Source organism: Bubalus kerabau, chromosome 20, assembly GCF_029407905.1.
Source record: "Bubalus kerabau isolate K-KA32 ecotype Philippines breed swamp buffalo chromosome 20, PCC_UOA_SB_1v2, whole genome shotgun sequence".
NCBI lineage: Eukaryota > Metazoa > Chordata > Mammalia > Artiodactyla > Bovidae > Bubalus > Bubalus kerabau.
This window is the reverse complement of record NC_073643.1, coordinates 58,643,072-58,649,448: the sequence shown is the minus strand read 5'-3', so window position 1 is coordinate 58,649,448 and position 6,377 is coordinate 58,643,072. Positions and strand designations below refer to the sequence as shown.

The 6,377-nt window shown below is 43.8% G+C and overlaps 1 long non-coding RNA gene across 1 annotated transcript in view; it reads right to left on the bottom strand.

Moving 5' to 3' along the window:
* Nucleotides 1-2,718: 2,718 nt before the first annotated feature.
* The window catches only part of LOC129634842 (uncharacterized), a 51,357-nt gene continuing 47,698 nt past the window's right edge, over nt 2,719-6,377 (bottom strand). Inside the window, exon 3 of the long non-coding RNA XR_008705939.1 lies at nt 2,719-3,382. This is a non-coding gene — a long non-coding RNA (uncharacterized LOC129634842). The remainder of the gene's footprint in view (nt 3,383-6,377) is intronic.

Sequence of the window (6,377 nt, the reverse complement as noted above, 5' to 3'; positions counted from 1 at the left end):
CCAAAGTTGATGGTCCAAAACAAAAGATTATTTATGGACACATATTTTCCCACTGTTGGTATTTGCTGCTCAGATGCTAAGTCATGTCCAACTCTTTTGTGACCCCATGGACTGCAGCATGCCAAGCTTCCTTTTCCTTCACTATCTCCAGGAGCTTGCTCAAACTCATGTCCATTGAACCGGTGATGCCATCCAACCATCTCATCCTCTGTTGCCCCCTTCTCTTCTTGCCCTCAATCTTTCCAGAATCAGGGTCTTTCCCAATGAGTTGGCTCTTTGCATTTCCTGCTGTGGCTTTCTTCAAATTCCCTAGCTCTCATATTCTTGCTGGTACCATTTAGACAAGTATTATATACCTTCATTCTTTTCTCTGATTTAAGATCTTTGTTCTATTGTTTTGATAGCTTGCTCTAATTATCTCCCTACCCATTAATTTTTTTAATTGAGGTATAATTGACAACCCTACCCCATTGATTCTACCTGGAAGTTTCTAATTTTATTTAAATAGCCTGTTTAACCAAGTGGAATTCAGAGACTGGAAAAGCCATTGAGAAAATGCTAAGTATGCTAATATAGTACAAATTTTTATTTACTTAAATCACATATAAACAAAAATGTGTTACTGATCAAACCTGGCATCCTCTAAATGGATGTCCCCTGTTTTACAGACTAATAGACACCGAAGGACCTCAGAGGTCATCTAATGCAAGCGCCTCATTCTGTGGAGGCCCCAGGGTGAGGCGACAAGCACCAGAATGTGCAGTTAAATCCCTCGTCTGTCAATTCAGAAACCGTACTTCTTCACCACAGTTACCACTGAATACCTTTTCCTTTCTCTCTAACTCCTTCCATGAACCCAGGACATTCTCTTGACTCAGTACTTTAGAGACCACAGTTATTTTAACTTCATTATCCTTTGAACCTCAAGCGGGTTTCTGGCATTCCTTTTTCCTAATTCAGTTATGCAATCCATCAGCAGAATTTAACCAACACAAATTAGTTGGGGTGAGAAAATATTTAGGCACTTTCATCCAATACTAGGGCTTTTTGTTTTTTAAAAAATAACCTTATGAGACTCTTTTTTTTTTTTTTCCTTTTAATCTGTGCCTGTTGACTCAGAGAACCAAGGACCCCAAGTGGCCCATTTGTATGGGCTGCTAAAATACCAAAGACTGGGTGGTTTATTAAAAACAGAAATTTATTTCACAGTGTTAAGAGGTTGGAAGTCCAAATCATGGCATTGGAAGACTCAGTGTCTGGTGAAGCCTGCTTATAGACAAAACCTTTTTGTCTATAAACCTCCTGGCTTATAGACAAAACCTCTTCACCGTGTTCTCATGTGGTGGTCCGGGGCAAGTATGTGTTCTTCGGCCACATTTTAAAAGGCACTAATCCACTTTCTAGTAGATTTCCAGCCTCTTAATCACCTCCCAGAGATCCCACCTCCTAATACCATGACCTTGGGGATCAGGTTTCAATATATGAATTTTGGAGGGACACAAACATTCAGACCATAGCAGATATGACTAATACAAAAGTCAGTGTTATGGGCTGTATGATGTCCCCTCAAAATTCATATGTTGAAAACCTAAGTCTCAACACCTCAGAATATGACTGTATCTTGAGATAAGTTCATTAAAGAGGTAACTACATTAAAATAGAGATGAGACTTTTTTGGAAGCTGTGAAAGAAAGTGAAAAGTGAAAAGTGTTAGTCACTCAGTTGTGTCCAATTCTTTGTGACCCCATGGACTGTAGCCTGCCAGGCTCCTCTGTCCATGGGATTTCCCAGGCAAGAATATTGCAGTGATGAGTTGCCATTTCCTTCTCCAGGGGATCTTCCCCACCCAGGGATTGAACCCATGTCTCCTTCATTTCAGGGATATTCTTTACCATCTGAGCCATCAGGGAAGCCCTTTGTAAGCTCTACTTGAACCCTATGTTGGAGAAGGAAATGGAAACCCACTCCAGTATTCTTGCCTAGAGAATCTGTCCCTAGGGCTGCTGTCCCTAGGGTCGCACAGAGCCGGACACAACTGAAGCGACTTAGCATAGCATGAACCCTATGTACTAAAATAATCAGAAAATGTGCAAGTTCCTTTTACAAAGCTCCTTACATACTATGCTTCTTTGTGTGAGTTTTAGCATCACTTGTGGCAGAATGAAACTATTATTCTGATCAAAAAGTACGTGCAAATTAGTTCACACCCTGTATACTTAGTCTGCCCCTGAAATAAATTGGTTAGCTAAACGAGTAACAAATAAATTTTTCAATGATACAAATATTCATCATGGAAAGGCAGGGTGAGCTTTCAACTTGAATAAGAGTCTTAGAATTACTCTAGAGAGATAAGAGTGGTGCCAAGTGGAAGGAGCAAGGAGTCGAATTTTATTTCACAAATATTTTCCTTCCATATCTCTGGTCTTTGTCAGTCTCTCTAGAGTCACCAAGGGAGACAGGCAATTGATAGTTTCTTGCAGTAAATCATTTTGCTGAGAAATCCTGCATAGCAGGTATTGCCTGACTTAGCTGAGAATGATAAACTAGCAATGTTGTTATTCAAGTTAGAAGGACCTGAAGGAGCATTAAAACTACCTGCTGTGTTGTTGTCATGGTGTCTCTTTAAAAGAGTGATAAAGAACTTCAGTTTTGGGTGGGAGGTGGCTTGCAACTTTTTTTTTTTTTTTTTTTGGCCTTCAGCATGACATGAAGAATTAGAACTCTCCAAAGCCTTCAATTTGAGTTAAACTATCCAGTAAAGAAGCCGAACCCGGTCTTGACCTTATCTATAATTTTGTCCTCTAGCAGTATCTCTAAAGATATGAGAGAACTACAAAGGTTTCAGTTACAGAACATCTCCCAGTTCCCTGGCCCTCTCATGGAGTTTTCTCACAAGCCTGATGTGGGCAGATCTGATCTTGCTTCTTATATTTGCCCAAAATGAATGGACCACGCCAGAATGAACCACGTCCCTACCCCAGGTGTGGTGGGTGCTGATCCCTTAAGGGCAGCGCGTCCATGAGGTGTTCTCGTTTAGAAATCCTTGACTCTCCTGCACCATCACCACGACCACCACCGCCATCACCACCACCATCCCCATCAAACCACCAATCTCCTGGCGTTCTTTACTGAGGCCCTGAGATTCAGGCTGAGACCTGCTTCCTTACAAAAGACTTGTTTCCTTCCTATCTGACATAGCCCAGGTAGCAATCACATTTCATAATGTTTTTCTCCTTTTGTTCTCAGGTGTTCTAAGCCGGCTCCCCGCAGCGCACATCAACAGTAGAACACCTGGGGCGGACCTGGCTCCCAGACCATCAGGAGAGACTTGCCAACAAGCTCGCTCAGGATGTCTCCGTAGTGGAAATTCTGGGACTGGGGCCTGTTTGGAAATACCAGAAATAGTTCAGTTCAGTTCAGTTCAGTCGCTCAGTCGTGTCTGACTCTTTGCGACCCCATGAACCGCAGCACGCCACGCCTCCCTGTCCATCCCCAACTCCCGGAGTCCACCCAAACCCATGTCCATTGAGTCGGTGATGCCATACAACAATCTCATCTGGAGACCCCCACCCAAAAAAAATAGCATCAGTGCTTCCTTTTAGAACAAGACAGAAAAGCACATATATCATTTTAAAGAAGCTGAGCTTTGGACTGGTCGAGAGAGGAGATGGTGGGGAAGAGCCCCTTTCTTACTGAGCGTATGTTGGCTCGTTTTGTCACTCATAATTGGAAAAAGCTCTGTTGCCCTCCTTCTGCCTAGGTGTTCCCTGCATAACTTGGGTTCCAGTAAAAGCGCCGAATGCATGCAGTATAAGAAGTCCTCCCTTCACTCTATCTTTTCAATCACAAAGTATGTTGATTCACTAAAGTCCAGACTTTTTGCTGGCACCACCTTGACCTCCGCTGCCCTACCTTTGCCTCTCACGATCGCCTCCATAAAAGCCACAGGTGAGTCAGCTGAAATGGGAAGGAGTAAAGAGGTGTGTTTCTGGCTCCTCCACTCAAGACTCTGAGCAATGAAGGACTGCAAACAAAGTCTTTCAACCTGAAACTCTCAAGGGTAGGGTGTGGGAAAGTGTGCATGTTCGGCAGGTCGGACATGTGTACTTTCCTTCCATTTAATGATTAGAAAGGAATTAACTCTCCCTGCTGCACTGCAGTCCAGCTCTCACGCTCTCCTCATGGAAAATGCCACCGGGACAACACCAAGCTTCAAAACCCTTGTGTTTTCTGGCCGGGGATAAAGGGTTCCCTCTCTCCTACACTGATTTCCGCCCCCTCCTAGTTTCTCACTGTTCTGAAAATGTTTGTAATTTAATTGCTAAACATGAGAAACGTGATTAGTAATGTTTGGCTCCTCTGGTTGATTCTGTAGAAAGACTTTTTCACACGTTGACATCAAGCACCCACACACTCGTTGGGCAGTGGTCTGCTAACAGCCCAGAGCCTTGGTCTGCCTCCACGCCAGGCTGCACTGTCAGAGCCCGCTCCTTCCTGCTACACTCCAGCATTCCTCATAGCTGGAGGAAGTTATCTGCAGGCCAACTGAGAAGACAACATCGCTCCTCTCCTGCCTCCGTGGAATGTGCCCCGGTAAGAAATAAGAATTCTTCATTCAAAGCCTGGGGAGTCTGATGGTCTGCCTCTCATGAAGGGTCAGCACATATTTTTTCAGGAATCCTGAATTATTTTCCTTGATGTGAGAGCTTAAAAATCTAGAAAAACATTAGGAAATGTGATTTCTATCTACTTGGCAACGAGTGAGGGGATGGTGTTACATTTAAACACACACACACACACACACACAAAATACACTCTGTGGAGACAGGTCTTAACTTGTATGTTGGAACCCCTACTTAAATCTCAGGAGACAAAAGCAGAGAGACAGTATATCAGAGGGGTTTCAGCACGCGGACCCGAGTCAGGCTGCCCAGGTTCACGTCCTCGCTCGCTTCCTTACCGAGCAGGAGACTCCGAGCAAGTTGCTACATTTCTGTGTGCTGAGGCTCCCTCATCTGCAAACCAGGAACCAGAGTAGTCCCTACCTCATGGAGCCGTTATGAGGATTAAATTAATGTTCATAAAGCTGCACACAGCGTGCCTGGTACATATAGTAAGCTCTAGAGGTGTTTGTTAAATAAACGAAATAAAGATGCGTGTCACGGCCGTGTTAGTCAGATCAGGGTGCCGTGACTACACCACAGGACGGGTGGCTTAAACAACAGACATTTACCGTCTCACGGTTAGAGGCTGGAAGTCCAAGACCAAGATGGCCTCAGGGCTGGTTCCCCGTGAGGGCTGGCCATGATGGAAACATCTGTTCCAGGCCTCTCTTGTTGGCTTGTAAGTGGCTGACTTCTCCCTGAGTCTTCCCTCTTGTACATATCTGTGTCCACATTTACCTTTCTTCTAAAAAATATTTATGTATTTATCATCTACTTGTCTGCAAGTAAAAAATTTCGTTGCAGCACGTGAGATCTTCTTTGCATCACGTGGGGTATTTCGTTGCAGTGTAGGGACTCCCTAGTTGCAGCAGATGGGCTTAGTTGCTCCGTGCATGTGGTATCTTAGAGTTCCATGACCAGAGATTAAACCTGCGTCCCCTTCATTACATGGCAGATTCTTAAGCACTGGGCCACCAGGGAAGTCCCCAGACTTATACTTCTTTATAAGAACATCTGTGATACTGGATAAGGGCCCATCCTAATGACCTCATTTTAACTTAATCAGGTCCGTAGAGATGCTGTCATCAAATATGGGCACAATCTGAAGTGCTGCGGGTTAGAACTTCAACAGATGAACTGGGGGATGACACCCAAGTCAGCCTGTAGCAACAGCAGTTTCAATGGGGGTGCCTCGACTCCAGAGGCAGCCCTTGGAGTGGAAGCGGCCACGTGTAACAGCAGCTGCCAAATCACGTGGAAGGGTGGGTCTTTTATTTGCATGTTTTCCTTTAAGCCTGTTGTCTTCATCAATCAAACTCTTATTCAACACTATGCTTAAGCCTCTGCCTCTCCTCGAGACTTAATGAGTTCAATAAGCCCATACTAATTCTTCAGAGTAGCGCAGTTCTTAAATGTTGGTTGGCTTATTCAATCGGTCCAAAGTCCATTTTCGTGTCCTGTTGGATTCTCCCTAGTTCCAGGGTCCTTCACTAAAATCTGTCAGTATTTATTCGACTTTGATGGTGTGCTCATAATCCTTCTTCTTTCCATAAACTCAACATTTCTTATGAATAATTTAAAAATTTTGTTTCCAATTCTTCTTCATGACATGCCTTCATGGGTGAAATACAGAATGCTCACGCCATGCATGCAATGACTATAGCTTATGAAAGACTGGATTTGTATTAATATCCACCAGGTCAGAAAATATCT